We start from the raw sequence: 23725 nt of genomic DNA on the forward strand, positions 1-23725 counted from the left end.
CTGAGATCAAAAGCAGCAGTCAGGACAGGGATCCCCAATACTTGGAGGACAGAGCCCTTTTCTGGCCACCGAGGCTCCTGCAGGCTGTGGGCAAGCTGTTTGACAAACACTGCACAGCTGCCTGCCACGGGGCCAGTGGGGGAGGGTGGTAACTGCTTTTATGCTAAACGCTGAAACGGACTATATTCTATGTTAATTTACGGACTATATTCTACTTTAACTTACCTCAAGCCTTCCCCTTGAAGTTACAAGCCTTCAAAAGACTCCAGAGTTCCAAAATAGTTACAGTATTTTTGTTATCGGTGGGAGGTCTCTCCCATATAGATGTTCACTTGTTCTAGCACCCTTTACTGAGTGTTCCCCAACATTCTTCAGTGATTCACAAATCAAGTATCCATATATGTATGAGTTGGGCTGGACTCTGTTGCCTTTTCTGATCCATAAAAGTGGTTTAATTCATATGGTTCAACATAAAATGTAGAGATGCGCTTGTGTTTTACATATCAACTGTTAACCAGAAAACTTGCTCAAGTGCTTACTGAATCTAACAACTTATCTCCAGACTCTGGATTACCTCCATAAACTTACCATAATCTGAGGTGAATAACGTTTTCTTTCCTCCTTTCTAATCCTTTTAAGTTTTTGATTATTTTTCTTGCCTTACTGGCTACAACTAGGAGATGTTGAGTATCAGTGGTATTTAGTGGGCATCTCTAACCCAGTCTTCATCTCAGAGATAAAACTTGTAGCATTTTGCTGTTAAGTTTGCTCTCTACTATAATGTTTTCCATACTGCTCCTCAACAGATTTTTTTTTATGGTTATGTGTCAGCTGGGGTTCTCAGCAAGATCCTGAGGAAAAATCCTCAAGTATTTGTGCTCATCTTGTTCTCATCTAAGAAATGAATTCAGCTTCCTTGTTCTATATACCAAAGCTTACTAGCCCTGTCAACCAGGAATGACAACAGCCAAAGCACCACCTACAGAACACACGGCTGAGAGGACGGCTACGGTTTCTAATCATACCCTGGTGTCACCAGTGCTAACACAAGGAATGCACTGGAAAGAGCTGCACACGTGTCCTGCTGTGCAAAGAGCTCTGATACCAGGAAGCTGCGTAAGTACTACATGCCAGATTCTTGCTCTAACAGCTGAACACTGAGCAAATTATTTAACTTTTATGAGCCTCGTCTTCCTTATTTCTAGAAAACAAGAAAATCAAGTCCAATTTTTCTAGCAAATTTTTTATGAGTTGGAACAATTTTTACTGACTTACCATCAATTAATTTCTAGGACTTAAAAAATCACTATGAGCCAAAACACAAAAATATAAATTCCACAATCTGGGAGGGAATGCTCTCAGGCAAAATTCTAATTTTAAACCATGTCAAACAAAGCTGCTGCTTTGACTCTCTCCTTACTTTAACTTTAATCTAATTTGGAGAAACCTGATATGTATTCTGCCATAGAAATACTACGTGTATATACTGTTCTAATCACAAGAAACCAGGAGCTGTTTAAGAAACAGCTGAACTTAATGGCAAATTATTGCCAGAAAGAATGACATTATGTCAAATCAAAACTGCTGTTCCTAGGAAACATCCTTCAACATTAAAATGAATGATTCTTACACATTTCTATTCAAAGGGTCTAATATTCTGTTAGTTGAAGATATATAATCCATTCTGTATAGCACCCCAACATCAGGCACTCTGCCAGAGTCTCCATGCCGTTTCAGTGTGGCTGAGTTTACCACTTTAGTACTACCTGCCCTTAACACTGCAGTCTAAAATTGTCTTTGGTATAGAACTCTGAGGTCACCCCCAAGCTCTGGTCCCAGCATAGCAGCAGACCCAAAGAGTATGAGCAAATGACATCCCAGGTGACAAGCTCTTCCATACCGGAGTCCTTTTAGATATGGATTGACAGCCCCCCACTCCCACCACCAGCAAAACACGCCAAGCTTTCAGAATTTTCCACTTGCAACCCATATGTCTAGTTCCTAAAAGACATAAATCCACCTTTAATCAGTAATAAATAACTACATTTGGAGAACTGTTTTCAGAAATTCAGTACTGAGTTGCCTGCTCTCTAGATCCTACAAATCACCCAAAGGGAGATATTTTAAATGGTCACTCCTACAGGTTCTCCAAGTTCTTACCCTGCAAGAGATTAAAGAACTGGAAAAAAGAGACTAAGATCACTTTCTCACGAGATGGCTTTACAAACCCAGAGATCATTATATATCTTGTTTTATTCACTTTTAAAATATAAAAAGCCACACAAAGATGTTCTGTAAGCACAGTGCAGCCAGTGCCTGAGGTATGTGTTTCTTAACATCTCCTGGGTAAAAGTAGAGTAAGTTTATCTAAAAACTTAGAAGCAGGGAAACAGCCATCATCCAAAGCACCGATCTGCTTCACTGTCAGAGAAAAAGAACCTTACGACCGATCACCTTTTTTCTTGCTTGTCTGGCTTAGTGCCTAAAACCTAAATTTACACCACAACACAAATATAAATCTTACTCCAGGCTCCTAGCAGAATTATTTCTCTGTTGCCTTAATCAAACTTTAATTTTTACTTTCCTGCCCTCATTATGAGCTTCAGGAAATGTTTTTTTCAGAACTATATTTAAGTCATGTATTTAGTTTATAATTAAGTAAAACAAACACATGATTGGCAGCATCATGTAACAGAGATACGAACAATCACAAATGTATTTCTACCACACCCGAAGTAAGAAGAACAGAATTCCAATACCAGTCCCATTACTGCAAAGTCACGAAATTTTGAGCAACTTTATAAATCTTTTAAACCTTGGTTTCCCTTGAATATAAAAAGTAAAAAATTATCAGTCATGTTACCAAATAACATGACACCTGAAAACACATGTTATTATGATGAAGGTGGTAATGCTATAGAATAAGCACAAAATATGGTAAAAGTTTTGAAGAAAGGTGAAAATCAGCCATGAAAATCAGGAGTGGTTAAAATGTCATTTATTGTCTCATTCAGCTCTGAAATCCTAGAACTGATTTTTGAGCTGGGAAGACTAAAATGGGTTTCATGGTGATATGTGAGCTAGATCTGAAAGGAAGGATAGGCTTTTTATCAGATTACATCTTCTAATTTTATGCACAATGTATTTAAAGACATGGCTTAGGATGGCTACGGGAAGGATGACATAAATGTAAATCCACAGTACATACACCCTTTGGAGTTCTCTTCCAGATAAGTATCTACGGTCCAACATCCAAATTCATGTTTTCCTCACTGGCTCCATACTCTATAATACAGTTTACCAGCAATTCCACTGCTCCTGATCTGACACTCGCCACCTATCCTCCCAACATCCCCTACAAATATTTAATTTAAAAGATAATTCACACAGCTAAGAAGGTTTGTATTATTACCCATGACTCTACTGACCTGTCTGCATATAAAGCTCATAAAATATATTGCATTTGAACCAGTTACATTTTAAAAGAAAAATAATAATCAGATTTTATTCAAGGCTTGACAATGAGCCTTAAATAATTCTTCAAACTTAAAATAAAATTACCTGTAGAAGCCCTCCATCATCAAAACGCAGCACTTCTATTATGCTCTCCGACTGAATAAATGCTGTGATGGAAACAAAACAGATTGTCACTTAACAGGAAAGAAATTTCATTTAAATAAAATCTTTTAATTTAAAATTAATTGCTACAAGTTAATGCTTTTAAAACATACTACTGCTTGATGGTAATGGTTAAAGAAGAAAATATAACTAATACTTCAGGATGAAATGCTTGAACTAAAACAATCCAGTTAGAAAGTAGTTTTAACAACCTACAAACTATGTAAGCCACTCACAAAATATTTATTCCTGCTATACTGCCAGAAAGTAGGAAATAAAGTTCAACTAGCTGCAGTAATTGTGTTCCAAGTATTTACCTAACTGATTTGAAAACTTATGTCCACACAAAAATCTGCAAGCAACTCCTTATAAGCAGGTTTGTTCGTAACCTTCAAAAACTGGACACAATCAAGATGTCCTTTAATAGGTGAGTAAAGAAAAAGCTGACTTGAAATTCAACATTAAAAGAACTAAGATCATGGCATCTGGTCCCATCACTTAAGGGCAAATAGAAGGGGAAAAAGTGGAAGCAATGACAGATTTTGTTTTCAGGGGCTCCAAAAATCACTGCAGATGGTAACTGCAGTGATGAAATTAAAAGAGGTTTTGCTCCTTGGAAGGAAAGCTATGACAAATCTAGACAGCATATTAAAAAGCAGAGACATCACTTTGCCGACAAAGGTCCATATAGTCAAAGCTATGGCTTTCCAGTAGTCATGTACAGATGTGAGAGCTGGACCATCTAAGGCTAGGAGCTGAAGAATTGATGCTTTCTAATTGTGGTGCCGAGAAGACTCCTGAGAGTTCCCTGGACTGCAAGGATATCAAACCAGTCAATCTTAAAGGAAACCAACCCTGATTATTCACTGGAAAGACTGATGCTGGAGCTGAAGCTCCAATACTTTGGTCACCTGATGCAAAGAGCTAACTCACTGGAAAAGATTCTGATGCTGGGAAAGACTGAAGGCAAAAGGAGAAGGGGCTAGCAGAAGATGAGATGGTTAGACAGCATCACCTCCTCAGTGGACATGAATATAAACAAATTCTGGGAGATGGTAGAGGATAGAAGAGCTTGGCATGCTGCAGTCCTTGGGGTCACAAACAGTCAGAAACAATTTAGCAACTAAATAACAACAACAACAGAGACAAATGTAGATTATCCATACAATGGAGTATTCAGTTCAGCTCAGTCACTCACTCGTGTCCGACTCTTTGTGACCCCATGAATCGCAGCACGCCAGGTCTCCCTGTCCATCACCAACTCCCAGAGTTCACTCAGACTCACATCCATCGAGTCAGTGATGCCATCCAGCCATCTCATCCTCTGTCATCCCCTTCTCCTCCTGCCCCCAATCCCTCCCAGCATTAGGGTCTTTTCCAATGAGTCAACTCATCGCATGAGATGGCCAAAGTATTGGAGTTTCAGCCTCAGCATCAGTCCTTCCAATGAACACCCAGGACTGGTCTCCTTTAGGATGGACTGGTTGGATCTCCTTGCAGTCCAAGGGACTCTCAAGAGTCTTCTCTAATACCACAGTTCAAAAGCATTGATTCTTCGGCACTCAGCCTTCTTCACAGTCCAACTCTCACATCCATACATGACCACAGCCTTGACTAGACAGATCTTTGTTGGCAAAGTAATACCTTTGCTTTTTAATATGCTATCTAGGTTGGTCATAACTTTTCTTCCAAGGAGTAAGCGTCTTTTAATTTCATGGCTGCAGTCACCATCTGCGGTGATTTTGGAGCCCAAAAAAATAAAGTCTGACACTGTTTCCACTGTTTCTCCATCTATTTGCCATGAAGCTATGGGACCAGATGCCATGATCTTCGTTTTCTGAATGTTGAGCTTTAAGCCAACTTTTTCACTCTCCTCTTTCAGTTTCATCAAGAGGCTCTTTAGTTCCTCTTCACTTTCGGCCATAAGGGTGGTATCATCTGCGTCTCTGAGGTTATTGATATTTCTCCCGGCAATCTTGATTCCAGCTTGTGCTTCTTCCAGCCCAGTGTTTCTCATGATGTGCTCTGCGTATAAGTTAAATAAGCAGAGTGACAATATACAGCCTTGACGTACTCCTTTTCCTATTTGGAACCAGTCTGTTGTTGGAGTATTACTCAGTGATAAAAAGTAAAAGAAAGGGCTACATGCTCAATGATTTTAAGTATATGACATTCTGGAAAAAGCGATACTAGAGAGATGGTAAGAAGATCAGTGGTTTTGAGGCATTTGGAGAGAAAGGAGGAGTGAAATAAGGAAACCACATGGAACTTTTCAAAGCAGTCTTCTATATGATACTGTAATGTGAGATGCATATGACCCTATGCATTTATTAAAAACAGAACTTTACAACATAGTAAACCTACTGTAAGCAATTTTAAAAAATCATTTAGGAGATCAGGAATCCCAGGGCAGACTGCAGAATATGACAAAACCACTTATTTCTATTCTAAAAGTACGAAACCATCTCACAGAAGGGGGTGAGGTGAAAGGTGCTGACCTAAGTAATTTGGAAATGAGTAGAATGAGTAAGACTAAAGGCAAATGAAACTCGACATAAGCACTATCTTTAGGTGATAAAGTTATTTTCCACAGGGGTTTGGGTTAACCATCCTGATGCTGCTCTACATGTGTTCTTGAATTCAACCATTAAATATATGGATGGTGGATGGTGACTGTCAAGACTTCTCAGTTTTGAATAAGAGTTCACAAAAAAGCAAGGGAAGGAGGCTAGACTGATCCACCTGGTAATGGATTAGAGTTAACAACATCAGCACAAACTAATGTTGAGCATGACAAAGCTACAGATGGTTACCTACAGAAACATTTACTAATGTGCCTACACACTGGTGGGTATACACACACACATTACAACCTAACAGCAAGAAGCACATATACAGCACACAGATCTTGGGTCCTAATACCATTCTCCAATAAAAGGAACGGGGGCTTGGCTGAATCTAGGACTGGGGTCGGGGGAGAGATACAAAAGGTGAAACTTGTGCCAGAAAGAAAGTGCTTAAAAAAAAAAAAAAAACAAGACAAAACAAAAAACCCTCCATTATGTCAGAGAGATGTAAGAGTTAACAGGAAGAGTTCCCCAATGGCCAAAGCTGCAACAACTTGAGCAATCATGTCAAGTAGTACTGGATTAAAACCCAAAGTATAAAATAAGTATCTATGAGTCTATACTTGTATAAATAAATGAATGAATAAATAATGGGGGAGAAGAATTCTAAATAATTTATGTAGAAGCTCTTTTACTTAGAAGGTGGAACATAACTGTCCACTCCCTAAGCATGGGATGCCCATGGTGACCCCTTCCAAAGAAAACAGTATGGAAAAGAAGAAAAAAAGAGTAACTTTACAATGGAGAAACCTGACAAATGTTAACTCAGTCAGATGATCAAGGTCAACATCCACAGTAAAAGCCATGGGGACAGTACCCTTGATATGCTGAAACAAAAATGGCACTTTATGGTCTTCCTCCTAAAATCACGTAACTCCAGACTCATCACGAGAAAAACATCAGCAAATCTCAGCTGAGGGACATTCTAGAAAAACACCTGATCAGTACACTCCTGAAAACTGTTGAGGTCATCAAATATAAGAAACGTCTGAGAAACTGTCACAGATCAAAGGAGCCTAAGGAGACATGATTACTAAATGTAATGCTGTATTTTGGGTGGCATTCTGGAAAAGAAAAGGGAAAAACTTTTCATTTAGGTAAAAACTGAGAAAACTTGAATAAAATATGAACTTTTCTAAAAAATTGAACCAGTACTAAAACTGGTTCAATTGCCAAAAAAAAAGACCACATAAGTATGAGATGTTAATAACAGGGCAAACTGGGCCAGGGGTGTATGGCAACTCTGCACTCTATTTGGAATTTCTACGTAAATCTAAAACTGTTCTAAAATGAAAGCCTATTTTTTAAAACCCACAAAACAGTGGTGTTTTATTTGGTTTAATATGACCCTCCCTGACTCCTCTTTGTTGGTCTTTGTGTATTCAGGAAGAAGGCTACCGTCTAATCCCAGGTACCTGGCTTTCCAGTGTGACCAAAGCTGAAAGTCATGGGTCAGCCAAGATGCCAGTCAAATAATTACATCACTTCACCTACTTGGATGATGTCTTTGCTGCCTGCTGAGCATCCATTTCTTCTTACTCTAATAAGAGCACCCTGATTTTATTTTGTGGAAGGCCTTATCCCTCCATTTCTCGTGTTTCTCTTCAACCTCAGTGCCAATTTGCTCTACCCTGAGGAGCATTCCTCACCAGTTCTTCACATACAGAGAACATTCAACAATTCTGTGTGTGAATGAAATTTCATCTTTCTGCTCAGGCACAAGTACTGGTTATTTGCATCCACTGATACAAATGAATTACTTCTGATTCTCTCTAGTCCTAGTTGAGGTTGAATTTCCAAACTAAGATCAGAGCTAATGGCTACAAGGGAATTACTGACATAGAGTACATCTGGAGTACACAAAAATGTATCCAAATAAAGCAACAGACTGTTAAGAAAAAAGGACTGTGAAATAAAAGGCTATGCCCAGCATACTCATCCATTTCTCATCAGTTCCCCCTCCTTTTAACATAAGGTGACATTTTAGATGATCCAGAAAACCTTTCTGTTATGCTCTTGTTGAAAACAGGTATACTGATGCAAGGACACAATGACCTAACAAGAATTAACTGAAATAGCCAGACACCCACAATGTAACGGACAAAAAGTCACTGCTAGTTCTGAGATGTCTATGTGAGGAGACCAACTCCCAGTTAGAAGCTTTCCATTTAGCTAGCAGAGAAAACAAACAAACAAAAAAAGTAACAGAAATGAGCTGTATTTGGTGGCTGCTATTAGAGTTACAGTTTTTTCAGTAGTCATGTACAGATGTGAGAGTTGGACCATAAAGAAGGCTGAGAGCCGAAGAACTGATGCTTTTAAATTGTGATGCTGGAGAAAACTCTTGAGAGTCCCATGCACAGCAAGAGATCAAACCAGTCAATCCTAAAGAAAATCAACCCTGAATATTCATTGGAAGGACTGATGCCGAAGCTCCAATACTCTGGCCACCTGCTGCCAAGAGCCAACTCACTGGAAAAGACTCTGATGCCAGGAAAGATTGAGGGCAGGAGAAGAAGGAGGCGACAGAGTATGAGATGGCTGGATGGCATCACCGACTCAATGGACATGAGTTTGTGCAAACTGCAGGAGATAGTGAAGGACAGGGAAGCCTGGCGTGCTGTAGTCCATGGGGTCACAAACAGTCAGACACAACTTAGTCACCAAACAACATTAGTTATGATACAACAACCATCACGTAAGATTCCATTAACAACCAAGGTCAGACCTTTATCTAACTGATGAGAGCTTTCCTAAATATAGAAAAGTAGTAATATAATTTGTGTATATAATACCTAATATAAGTAGGAGCTTTAAGAAAAAATACATGAGATACCTTAGGTGGGGGGAAAAAAAAAAGACCAGCAGCTATTATAAAGTCCTGAAAGGAGAATATTGTGTTATACATCAACAGCTTTCCTTAAAGCATGTAGAAATGAACAGGATTCAACTCTGGAATAAAATTAATTAGAGTATTTTACTTTAAGTGATTGATCTTAATAACTTTAAGTTATATGTCTAGAAAAGCAGAAGTGACACTAGATATGCACTTAGTCATTTAATGTGTTAACAGTTATTAAGGTATAAATTACAAAAAGGAACCCAAGCAAGTCAAATTCCCATATGGCCACATCTCTAGATTGGAAACCACCAAGGACAGCTTACTTCCTCTCCTGAGAATTTCTGTCCCTTATTTTATACACTAATGGAATTCTAAACTGTCCCAATGTTTTCCAGTTAGAGCAGCAACCAGATGTAGAAGAAAGAATGATGTCTAGGGGACTTTCCTGGCGGTCCAGTGGTTAAGAATCTGCCTTCCAAAGCAGGGATGTGGGTTTGCTCCCTGGCTGGGGATCTAAGATCCCACACACTGCACGGCAACTAAGCCAGCACGCTGCAACTGGAGCACCCGGGTGCGCTGTAACTACAGAAAGCCTGAGTGCCGCAGCAAGGACCGAGTGCGGAAAAAATGCTGATAGTCATCGGTCACTGTGTTACTAAATGTCAAACTAAGTTTATGACATAGATATTATGGATTCCATTTGAAGATAAAGGTTCAGTGAGGTTAGGCTCAAGGTCACTCAGCAAGAAAGTGGCTTGAGAGGGGCCATAAATTTCAACCATGGGACTTCAGAACCTAAGCTTCTACACCCATAACTGTTTACTTTCAAAATAAAGTGACGCTAATGCTCACAACCAGCAGTACCTTCAATCAACCTAATTTTTACGATCAGGCATATATTCCTATACAAAGGGAGGAAGCAGGATACATAAACACAAGGGGCTTAACTTCTGGCTTTCAGGGTCCTACTAGCATTTGCTCTATGAAATTGAGCTCAGCAGGATGCGCTTTAAGCTTCTCATATTCACCTACATCACTACGATGTCTGAGAGTAACAAAGACATTCATTTTCTGTGGAAAAAATCTCAGTGTGTCAGTTATTTAATCACTTATATTCAAAACAGAAGATCAGAAATTGAGTTTACTTCCCCATTGCACTTTAGTAAAGAATAAGACAAAAATATCTTCACTTTAAAGGTAAATCTTTCTCTACTATAATTAGGGATAATTTATAATATAATTTTTATAATTTATAATTATAAATTATAATTCTAATTTTTTATAATATAAATTTTTTTAGGTAGAGATTCTTTTTTCTGAATATGGCAAATGATGACTAGACAGTGCTTGTTTCCAGACATCTTCTATAAGTCATGAAAACAATGAATGTTGTAAATAATGGGTAGAAATATGTCATGAGACGGCTGGATGGCATCACCAACTCAACGGACATGAGTTTGAGCAAACTCTGAAAGACAGTGAAGGACAGCGAAGCCTGGCACGCTGCAGTCCATGGGGTTGCAAAGAGTCAGACACAGCTGAGCGAATGAACAGCTATCGACTTTACAGAAATAAAAGGCACCTACCAACCTTATAGAGACAGATTATAAAAAGAGAATAACTAGGAACAACTGTACACCAACGAATTAGATGCACGGACGAACACCTGGAAAAACACACACTACTGAAATTAAGTCAAGAATAAGCCTGAATGGACCTGTAACAAGAGACTGAATTTCTAATTAAAAACCTTCCTACAAAGGAAAACCTAGGAACAAATGGTTTCATTCCACCAAATGTTTAAAGAAGAAGTTATACCAGGGCTTCACAAACTTCCAAAATAAAGCAGACGGGGAAAACACTTCCCAACATATTCTGAGCCCTTAATACAGATACCAGAATCAGATAAAGTTATCAAAAAAAGCAAACTATAGCTCAATATCCCTTATACATATGGATATCAAGTCCGCAAGAAAATACAAAATACGCTTCTAGCAACATATATAGAGGCTTATACATCATGATGAAGTGTAAGACTAATATACTTTACACTGCAAAGCTTCAATGAAAGAAATTAAAGGCCTAAATAAATAGAAAGACATAGGCTGGAATATTTAACAATGTCAAGACTGTAATACTCCCTAAGTTGATCTTAGATTCAATGCAATCGTTATCAAAATCCCACTTTTTTCCCCCAAATTGATCCTAAAGCTCTTAAGAAACCGAGAGAAATCCTTAATAGCCAAAATAACCTTGACAAAGAAGAACACAGTGGAGAACTCTTACTTCATGATTTCAAAACTTACTACAAAGTTACAGTAATCAAGACAGTGTGCTACTAGGAATAAAGATAAACATGGAGATCAACAGAAGTGAGAATCCAGAAAGAAACCCTCATATTTAGGATCAATTCATTTATGGCACAAAGAAGAATGGATAGTGTTTTCAGTAAGTAGCATTAGGGCAACCGGGATCTACATGTGAAAGAATGAAACTGGACCCTACCTCATACTGTATGTAAAAATTAACTCGAAATGAGCAAAAACCTTGGTGTAAGAGCTAAAGTTATAAAACTCTTAGAAGATAATGTGGGTACATCTTCATAACCTTGAATTAGGCAATGTTTCTGAAGCTAGGTTAGCTAAGCAAAGAAAAACACATAACTTGGACCTCATTAAAATTAAAATTCCTGTGCTTCAAAGGGCACTATCAAGAAAGTGAAAAGACAACCCAGAGGACAGAAGATTTTTGCAAATTATTTATCTGTTAAGGGTTATGTACACAGAATATATGGAACTTGCCCCTCTCCTCCCAAAGACGAATATTTCAACTTTAAAAATAACAAAAAGACAAGAGATCCGAATAAACATTTCTCTAAAAGAAGACAAACTGCCAATAAGCACATAATATGTTCAAAATCGGTCCTCGGGGAAATTCAAATCAAAACCAAAACAAGGTACCACTTCACACATACTACGACAGCAATAGTTAAAAAGATAAACAATAATAAGTATTGGTAAGGGCATGGATAAATTGCAAAGCTGTAAGTCGCTGATTGGAGTAAAAAGTGGAATAGCCACTTTGGAGAACAGTTTGGCAGTTATTCCCAAAGGTAAATACAGAGCTGCCATAGACAAAGCCATTCTGCTCATATATATACACTAGAGAACTAAAAACATATGTACAAAAACTTACCCACAAATGTTCCAACAGTGCTATTCATAACAGCCAAAAAGCAGAAACACCCTAAGTGTCCACTGACAGATGAACAACAGACAATTCTAACGACTCATTATGTGGTGAGTCCACATAATGGAACGTTTCTCAGCCGCGCACGCACAGTGGACTCCTGATGCATGCTACACATGGATGACCCTTGAAAACATAACGCTAAGTGAACTAAGCCAGACACAGAAGACCACATGTATTACACGACATGTCCAGAATAGGAAAATCCATAGAAATAAAGGTCGATTTAACAGTCACTAGGGGCTAGGAGGAAGTGGGGTGTGAATCTGATGTACATGAGGGTTCTTTTTGGGGGTGCTGAAAATATTTTGAAATTAGATCATGGGGATGGTTGCACAAAATGTGAATATACTAAAACACTCAATGGTATACTTTAAAAGCATGAATCTATGATATGGGATTATATCTCAATATTTTAAAATTCAACACAGCAAAAAGACAGTGCATGGTTTTGGTTCTATTCCCTAATTTTTTACTTAATAGGTTGCCTGAATGGCATTTTAAATATTGTGGAGCCATGGGACACAATACTACTCCAGAAGAGCTTTAAGCTGTGTAGTCCTTTCATGTATAGAAATGCATTTTTTGATGTACACATGGTGTGTGGGAGGCGAGAATACACAGCAAATGATAACGCACACGGGGCACACTGTTAACAACAGGTGAAGCGCCGTAAAGGTCCATGTTTTTTTTATTCTATTTTGATCCTTAGAAATTTCCTGAATGTTTGAAAATATTCCAAATAAAAAGTCTACAAAAAAGGAAATAATTTATACAAGACTTATAAAAACTTGAATGTTTAAACATATTCATTTTTAAATAAAACCACAATAAAATAAAAGTAAGTAAATCTCATTACTTATGCCCATTGGAAATATTGGTTGTAGAGGCATTTGGTATACCACCTGCTGCCACAGATTGGGACAAAAATAATAAACTGCTTAAGTGTCTGTGACTAAAGTGATACTGCAGCCATCTTAAAACTGTCAATCAACATGTGAACTCAGTTATGGTGCAGGGATTGTACCTTGTGAGTACGTCCAACATGCAATCATACACTATGAGACGTATGGTGTATACATGTGATGCCTGCACTGCAGATATGTGTACAGTACGCATTATATTCTAAGTATTAGGTAAGAATCATCCATGTCTTATCAATATAATTCTTTTTCCTCATGCCCAAAGAAGTGACCAATATAAGAAATTAGAAAATGAAGAGCAAATTAAACCTAAAATAAATGTAATCAACAAAATAGCAGAAAATAAAAATCAAAGAAGTCAAAGTTTTGTTTGAGAAGATGAATAAAATCGATATACCTCTAGTCAGACTTGACAGTAAAGAGGAGTCACATATTAGAAATGTAAGAAATGAAAGAGTAGACACAACTACACGTCCTATAGATATAAAGCCAGTAAAGGAATACCATTAAAAATTCTGTCAATACAGTCAACAATTCAGATTATAATATGGATAATTTCTTTAAAGACTCAAAATGCCAAAGATCAGTTTTTAAAAAAAATTAACAGTTAACGTGAATAGCCGTATATACAGTAAAGAAGTTACTCTGCAGTTAAAAATCTCACAAAGAAAACTCTAGGCCCATTCACATAAATTGATGAATTCTCCCAAATATTTAAAGAAGAAAAAAATAACAGTTCAACCCAAACTCTCTCCAAACACAGAAGAAAAACTTCCAAACTCATTTTAGGAAGCCAACATTACTCTGATACCAAAAACAAAGACATTAAAAGAAGGGAAAAACTACAGATCAACATTCTTCATTATTACAGATGCAAAAATTCTCATTAAAATTTCAGCAAATTTAACCCATTAATATATAAAAAGGATAAATACACCATCACCACATAGGGTTTAACCAAGGAATGCAATAGTTCTTTTAACATTCACAAAAGGTGGGGGGGAATCCAACCTATAAAACTAAAAAAACAAAGACAAAAAAAAAACCCCACCCAACATTAAAATAATAATAATCTCTTAAATCATACTTGATGGTTGAGATAAAATTATAATGACACCAGTTGAACAGAATGTATAGAGAAGAAATACTTTAGGAAATTATATTTTTTAAAGTGGTAAGGGTGTTATTTAAGGGGGAAAAAAGTGCTAAGGGCCATGGAATCTCAATGAAATCAAGGTTTTAATACTACCAAGTTGTAAAACATTGATATCAGGGGGCTGTGTTAAGTTAAAATACACAATTTAATGTTAGCAACCACTTAAAAATACACAAAGTGATACACTAAAATATATGTATAAACAAGATGGATTCTAAAAAATGTTGAACTCAGAGAAAGAAAAAAAAAGGAAATAGTAAAATAAGAAACAAAAGAAGAATTGAGCACTGACATATCAAAAATCACTTTAAAGTAAATGGTTTAAACGCATCAATTAAAAGGCAGGAAGTGACAGAATGATTAAAATGATTATTCAACCATATACTTCAACACAACAGAAACATTTTGTATTACGTAAAGGGTAGAAAGAGATTTATCATGCTAACTTTTTTTAAAAGGTATTGCTATGTAAATATCAGATATAGCAGACTTCAGAGCAGGGACAAAGAGTAACATTAGATAAAGGAATCAATTCACCATGAATAAATACTGTGCCCAAATATGTACGCACCAGAGTTGCAAAATGATGAAACAAAAATTGGAAAAGCCAAAAGGAAAAATAGACAAATTCTGTTATATTCAAGGACTTCAACATCTCGGCCATCAAACATCTCACTGGTAAAACTAAGAGATACATAAGATATAAAAGAATATATATACATATAACTAAAAGATACTAAAAACCCAGAACACCATCAACCAACAGGATCTAACTGACATTCACAGGCAACATAGCCTTTGTCAACACAATACACATTCCTTTTAAGATACCTTGGACAAGTCCTCAAGACAGGACAATTCCTTGGACAACTCCTGGGTCATAAAACAAACATCAACAACTTAAAAAGCATTGAAATCAGAGTATGTTCTCCAATCACAATGGAATCAGACAACAAATCAATAACAAAAGTGCAACATAAAAACATCCTAACACTTCTACATTCAACAATATACTTTCAAATAAATCATGGGCCAAAAAGGAACAGAATTTTAAAAACACAGGGGAAAAAAAAAGGAAAAAAAAAACAAACACAGAGAAATGAATAAAAACAAAAATGTAATACATCAAGAAGGGGAAAAAAAAAGAGAACATGTTTATGGCATTAAAATGCTCACATCAGAGAAGAGAACAAGGTCTCAAATTAATAATCTGTATTCCCACCTCAAGAAACCAGAAAAAGCAGAAAAATAAGCACAAAGGAAATAAAAGGAAGGAAATAATAATAAGAACAGAAATCAATGAAATTGAAAATAGGAAAATAACAAAAAATGAATGAAACAAAAATCAACAAAACTGACAAGCCTGTAGCAAGACTGAAACAAAGAGAAAACCCAAGTCATCTACAACCAGAATAAAGCAGGGCATGGCACTGTAACTGCTGCAGGCACTGTAAGAGAATACTATGAACTCTATGCTCATAAAATCAACAACAGCAAAAAAGCACCAATTTCTCAAAACCCACAAGCTACCCAAACTCAGCTAAGATGAAACAGAAGGCCCACATACACTTGTAGCCACTAAACACACTGAATTCGGCAATAGAAAAATTCCCTCAAAAAAGAAATTCTCAAGCACAGATGGCTTTACTGGATAATTTTATCAAACATTTAAAGAAGAGTTAGCATCAGTTTTACATAATCTATTCCAAAAAAAAATTGAAGTGGGAATACTTCCCAACTCATGTTATAAAGGCTAATATAACCCTGATACCAAAGTCAGACAAATATACAGATTTAAAAAATTTAAAGCACAGCCCAATATCCCTCATTAACTTAGAACAACGCTCAACAAATACTAGCAATCTGAGTCTAGCAATATGTAAAAATAACTATATACCATGAACAAATGAGATTTCATATATGCAAAACATTTGAAAATCAGTCAAGAGAATTCACCATACCAAAAGTTGAATAAGAAAATCAAATGATCAAAACAACTGATGCAGGAAAAGCATGTGACAAAATCCAACACCCATTCATGATACAAATTCTCAGCAAACTAGCAACAGAGTGGAACTTTCTCCACTTGATAAAGAGCATCTGCAAGAATCTATGGCTAACATCAATACTTAATGGTAAAAGAATCAATGGTTTCCCTTGAAGAATGGGAAAAAAGTGAGGATATTGCTTTCACAAATCTTGTTAGAGCACAGTACTAGAAATTACAGCCACTGCAATAAGGAAAATTAGTAAAATGCATACAGATCAGGAAGGAAGAATAAAATTGTTCCTATCTGCAGATGACATGACAGTTTATGTACAAAACTCAAAGGGATCTACAGGGGAAAAAAAGAAAAAAGAAAAATCACCAAACTCCTAGAATAAGTGAGTTCAGCACAGTAGCAGGATATAAGATGAACACACAAAAATGAGTAACATTTGAAGCAGCTTTTCCCTTCTCTAGGGCAACTTAGAGCCTGGCAACGCCTAGAGATACCAACCTGGGAAAGGGACCACAAGCCAGGTCAGGGCAGGAGCAGAACGTGGCTCCAGCACATGAGCATGCCCCTCTGCTTCACAGGCGAAAGGCTTTCGAAACACAGAGGTGCTTCCCTTTCTCACTCACTGACCTTGTTCAGTGCATTCTGACATTAAAAATCCTAGCAGTCTGTGTAAACTTCATCAACATCTACAAATGAGAATGCCCCTAATTGGGCTCTTTATTTCACGAAGATGATTATCCTGGCATTTCAGGTAAGAAAATAAATAGATATCTCAATTCCCCAAATCCATTCACTATATCTAAAGTTTCATTAATACTAGTCTGCAAAGGTAACTACAGCAAGAATTCCATTAACAGTAACACATTTATTTCTTCAAGTTTTAATTAATTCTATATTTTTATAATGTTTAAGATTAATCCTTACTCTGAATATAGAGGAAAAGATGATAACCTTAATACATTTAAACTAGCCCTTTTAATGACAAACATTTGTGTGTTCTCCAAAATTGTAACTTTATGTAAGTATACACCTTCCATTTCCTAAAATATTCCTCAAATCTTAGAGTAGTGTCATAGTTGGAGAAAGGAGATAATAGACATTAATTTATAATCAATTTTAACAAAAAATAAAAATAAATAAAATCAATTTTAAGTATCAAATGGAGAAGAAAAAAAAAGGAAGGATGGGAGGAGGATCAAAGAAGACTCAATCAGAACAATTGCAAATAATGTTTTCCAATAAATATCTCTGTACGAGAGGACTATTTTAACATACACATAATAGAGATCTTTATCCCAAAAATACTCCTAGCACATTCTCGAGACTGCAGTAATTTAAAACTGCATGTTTTTAATAGTTGTATCCAATAACTGCATGTAAAAACAAGTAAAGTCATTTTAGAAGCAATTAGTAAGCAGAAGAGAACACAGATTAGCTATCTCTGTTGCAGACTCTGATCCAATAAATATTTTAGCCAATTTCGCTTCCTGTCTATCTGACATCCTATCCAATAATCACTGTTTCCCAATGGTCAGAACCCTTGACAATGTGGCGTTAGATATCTGTATGCCAAAGTTCCCTGAGAGAAACAGCTGGCTAACAGAAGAACAGGGTTTTTTACCTGTATGCTGTGATTAACTTTATAGTTAACAGCTTTTCTATTTGTAAACATCAAGATGACTCCACACTTGGGGCAGGTACACTCCAGTTTTTGCAGGACTCAGATCTTTACTCTCTCTCCTATCCTTATGTTCTCTCCAGACTCCGGGAGTGGGGCTGAAGACCCTGGTCCTCCTGGGCTGACATATATCACACCCTTCTGCTGCAGAGAGTGGGTGTCATCTATTGCCCTTTTCAGCAGACTCATCTCCATTAAGAGTGATCAGGGGGCTTCCCTGGTGGTTCGGTGGTAAGGAATCCGCCTGCCAATGCAGGAGACTCGGGTTCAATCCGTGGCCCGGGAAGATACCACACGCTCCAGAACAACTAAGCCCGTGAACCACAACTATTAAGCCTGTGCTCCACAGCAAGAGAAGCCACTGCAATTTCAAACCCGCACACCACAATGAAGAGGAGCCCCTGCTTGCTGGAACCGGAAAAAACTTGCAGCAACGAAGACCCAGCACAGTCAAAATAAACAAACAAACGCATTTATTTATTTTAAAAAATGATCAATTGTTCTTTTCCTCTATCTCACTTCTCAGGTATGTTTTAATCTAGAATCTTTGTCTTATGCTACTGAGATTTAACTCATCCCCTGGTTGTATGGTATTTTTTAAGAAATATTCATATTCAGAACTGTTTTCTTCTATTTTGCTTAATGTTTTGCTTCGTTCTTTGCTATAAAGAAGCCCCAAGTCAGTTAAATTTTTCTTCACGTTTTTGCTCTGAGATCTCATTGTCATCATTTTCTCACTTTGTTTCAATGGATTCGTCTATTTACTACTTGAATGTTCTGCCTTCTATTTTAGGCTCCAGGATCAGAGCACAAACTAAATTAGATTGGGGCACTGAGGAGAAAAGTGTATCCTCTGGCAAGAGGGGGAATTAAGAGACTTTAGAAACTAGAAATCTATTAAGTTTAAACTCAGCTAAGGTTTTCTGTAGACTACAGAAACAATTCATGAAAATTCTCCATGTCAATGGAAAGCTGATCCTAGTTGATCAATGGAACTGACGAGTTTCATTTACTCAAGACTCTCAAACAGCACTAAATTTTTTATCTTCAATAAGCATACTAGACTAGTAAAAATCTGTTCTTAAGTATCATTACCCAGAGTTGTGAACAAAAGTGAAAAATAACCCACTTTTCTGTTTTTTAAGATTTCTGGATGTGGACCATTTTTAAAGTCTTTACTGGATTGGTTAAAATATTGCTTCTGTTATGTTTTGGGTTTTTTGGCCCTGAGGCATGTGGGATCTTGGTTCCCCGACCAGGGATGGAACCTGCATCCCCTGCATTGGAAGGCGAAGTCTTAACCACTGGACAGCCAGGAAGTCCCAATCCACTTTCCTAAATGCTGTCTATTGTCTGTATAGATTCATATATTATTTTTACTTTATATCCAAACATCTGTCAATTGCCTTTCAAGATACAGCCTTTTGTTTCTTTCTTTACAAGACAGAGAACTGATTAAATGTTTGTTTTCCGGGACAATAATTTGCATAAAATTCCAGTTTCCCCACTGTGTATGTGATCTTAAAAATGTACAAAACCCCCTGCAAACCTCGGTTTCCTCCTCTACAATATGCACACAGGGACACAGTGTACATTCTTAGGTTTTCCTAAGTAGTAAGTACAGCAGTGCACACAAAATGCTAGTTTCAAGCACAGAGTAAGGATTTATGATATTAACCTTACAATTATTTTATCATTATCATTGCTGCTGTTGCTATTTTTCTTTCAGATTTCTAGAAGACTGGATTCCCTCCCATCTGCCAAGTCATTTAAGCCAAGGAGGAGGTGTATACTTCACCGATTAGAAGAGTTAAAAGAGTTAATCCACATAAAAAGAACTTGTTTATATATAAAATGTCAATAGTTATCTATCTTGCATGTTGGTCTTAGAGTGTAGTCTTCTAGGAGATGAATAATTTCATTTTTGGAGAAGGCATATCTAAGTAATGTTGTTTCATTAAAAGTTAATTTATACTACTCTTTAAAATTAAGAAAAATCTAACTTCAGTGATGAAAAAATCATGACCACTGATGCTTTTGTTACCCAGCGAACAGCCAGACCATCGTCTCGTTTTAAAGACACTTTTGTTTTTTAGGTTTCCCTCCCACTCCTCCCTCTCAAGATCATTCGGCCTGCAGTCCTGCTCACGCTTTCATTAGCTCAACTGCTAAGGGGGAAACATCAGGGCTTTATCTGTCAGAATTAGATAAAGAAAAATTAACCAAATGGATTTTTAAACTGGACACCCACAGTTTTAAAAACAATCTAGAGTTGAGAGAAGGAAAAAAGGAAATGAATATGGATGGAGTCAAGTCTCTGGGGCAAGAGTAAGAGCCCCGTAATTTAACTACAATACTTACAATTTCCAAAGAAAAGAAAATAAAGAGTTAGTGGTATTCCAAATGGATTTACACAAAAGGCTTTTCTAAAAAGTATGGCTAAGAAAATATTGGAAATGAAAAGGAGGACGGCGACTCAAAAAGCAATACTATGTCAGGCTGTTGAGGTCAGCAAGGAAAATACTATTTAGGTGAACCTATTTCAAGGGCAAAGTAAAAAGCAGTTTGAGCTAATGTTAGACAAAGGCCTTAGAAAACAGATGATATATTTTCTTGAAATAGTCTATCACACAAAGGAACATACTATGGTAAAGTAAGTTTGCTAATAAAGCAAGAGAAACATTAAATTTTATATTAATTCCATTTACAATCAGAGGGAGTGTTTCTATTTACCTGAATGTGTAGAGAATTATAATGCAACTGCTTCAATTTATGTGAAAAAAGTGTGCCCAAAGAGACTAATTCACTTACCGAAAGCCACAGAGATAGTTAAGGTGGGAGAGGGGAAATAATCTGTTTTCAACAAGCTAGAAAGTTTTAATAACATTTCATGAGAGAGAAGCATGGCAGACATTTAAGAGCTCTACTTCAAAATCTGATTCTGGGATGCTCCTTAATGTTCTGATAGAGGGCAGGAAAGACACAGATAGGTCTGATTCGTTCTATGGCATTCCTGGAAACTTTTTGCAGAATGGATTATATGCATTTGCTTAAAAAATACGTATGTATCCTAGTCCACTTGTCCCTAACTGATCTAATATTAAATTAAGCATCAGGGGGCTTCCCTGGTGGCTCAGAAGTAAAGAACCTGCCTGCCAATGCAGGATACATGGGTTCAATTCTGGAAGATCCACACGCCGGGGAGTAACTAAGCCGGTGTGCCACAATCACTGAGCCCAGGAGCCGCAAGTACTGAGGCCCGCACGCCCTGGAGCCTGGGCTCCACAACAAGAAGCCATCACAATTGAGAAGACCGCTCACCGAAACTCGGGAAAGGCCGGCGCAGCAACAAAGACCGAGAGCAACCAAATCTAAGTACCTAAAATTATTTAAGAAAATTTTTAAAACAAATTCAGCATTAGAAACTGGTAGGTTCTTGAAGACAAGAAGTTCAATGATCAGATGCTGAGCCAAAAGGAAAGCTAAGAAGGACATGAGGTCCTCTATCTCTAGCCCCAGCATGAAGGGCATCGGGGGTCCAGGCATGCTTAGGGATCCAGGCACGCTTAAGACTCTCAGCAGAGGCGACAGCGGCCTGAGTGCGTCTCAGAGCACATTCCTACTCCAGGTAGCTGTGGCCTACTGTGGATGCAATGATGACGACATCTCTTGGGCCACAGTTATCCTTTATGTGCGCCTGCCATGTGTTCCACCCTAAGCAAGGCAAGAGGAACAAATTTGGATATCAGGAAGTCAAGGGACATAAACAGTAAACATTTTTGAGAAAATTGGGATGCAGACATGTTAAGTAACTTCTCTGAAACAGCCTCCCCTTTCATATCTCAGGCCCTTAAGACCTGACAATCTGAACAGAAATTTAAGATATGTTCAAAATAACTGACTATTTCAAGGGCTGCAACCCACTCTTACTCTATTACGCTCCAGAAATTAACTTGATTTAAGTCAGAATAGTTTAAATAACATTTATTAATGTGATTGTCTCACCATCAGCAAAGGGAATGCATGATATGAGAACAGGGCTATTTTGCCAGTCACCCCCCTTCATGAAGTTACTGAGTTTTAGCTATAGGTTTTTAAAACTCTTAGAAATTTTCATTATCAAACAACATGAATGGTTTAAAGATTATTAACAACGCCATCAGTATACCCACCATCTAGTTTCAGAAATGAAGTATTAAAAACGACTTTGCCATCACCCAGGTGGTCTCTCCCACTGATACTCCTTCCTACCTGCACCACCAAGGCAACAGCTACCCTGCATTTTATGTTTCCCATTACCCTGCTATTCTTTATAGTTTTAACATATATAGAAAGCTCTACGAATATATCTTTTTTAGTTTTTCCCATTTCTATAAAGTTTTCATAAATAGTATCTTGCAGATACTATTTTTTTTCAACTAAATTTTTCAAATAAATTTTTTTCAATTTATTTTTCCAACTCACTCTCTTAACAGTATGTTTTGAAATTTATCTATGCAGCCGAAGCTTATGCATTATAACATATATTGTACTCAAATACATGAATGTATCATTGTTTTTACCTACACTTCTGCCCATAGACACACACAGCCTTTGATTATGTGTGCTGTTACATACAGTACTTCCAGGATCATTCTCAGACGTATCTTCTGTTCTGCATGTGCACGAATTTCTCTTGGGTATATACCAAGGGTAAAAAATGGATCCAGGTTTTGCAGATCAGAAGTTTTTACAACTTAGGAACTTTTGTAAATGTATGGTTCAATAATTTTATTCACTACTAGTCTCTGATAGGGCTTCCCAGGTGGTACAGTGGTAAAGAATCTGCCTGCCAATGCAGGAGATTCAAGAGACTTGGGTTCCATCCCTGGGTCGAGAATATCCTCTGGAATAGGAACTGGCAACCCACTCTAGTATTCCTGCCTGAGAAATCCCATGGAAAGAGGAACCTGGCTGGGGTCACAAAGAGACGCAACTGAGCACGCACGCACAGTCTTTAATAGCTTACTGCCCACCTCCAACTTAAATTCTAAGTTTAAAAAATTGACCAACAAAGTTAACTTTAAAATAAAATTGGATATTTGAATAAATGTGAAGCTTTTTACAAGAGTAAAAATTAAGACACCAATTTGGCAGGTTCCAAATTTTAAAAAAAATCCTATTGTACCCAAGTATTATATATTTTACTTAAATATAAATTTTAATATTACTATGAATTTTTATATATTTTTATATTTATTCATGTGTTTTACTTTTGATTATATGAATATGCTGCTGCTGCTAAGTCGCTTCAGTCATGTCCGACTCTGTGCGACCCCATAGACGGCAGCCCACCAGGCTCCCCAGTCCCTGGGATTCTCCAGGCAAGAACACTGGAGTGGGTTGCCATCTCCTTCTCCAGTGCATGAAAGTGAAAAGTGAAAGTGAAGTCACTCAGTCGTGTCCAACTCTTAGTGACCCCATGAACTGCAGCCTAGGAGGCTCCTCCGTCCATGGGATTTTCCAGGCAAGAGTACTAGAGTGGGGTGCCATTGCCTTCTCCTTACATGAATATAGAAATGTCATTATGCCTATTTTCTCCTCTCAAGTAACCAAGCACAAATCTTAATTTACCTCTACTCTGCCCGGC

Source organism: Bison bison, unplaced genomic scaffold (genome assembly GCF_000754665.1).
Source record: "Bison bison bison isolate TAMUID 2011002044 unplaced genomic scaffold, Bison_UMD1.0 scf7180017864508, whole genome shotgun sequence".
Taxonomy (NCBI): Eukaryota; Metazoa; Chordata; class Mammalia; order Artiodactyla; family Bovidae; genus Bison; species Bison bison.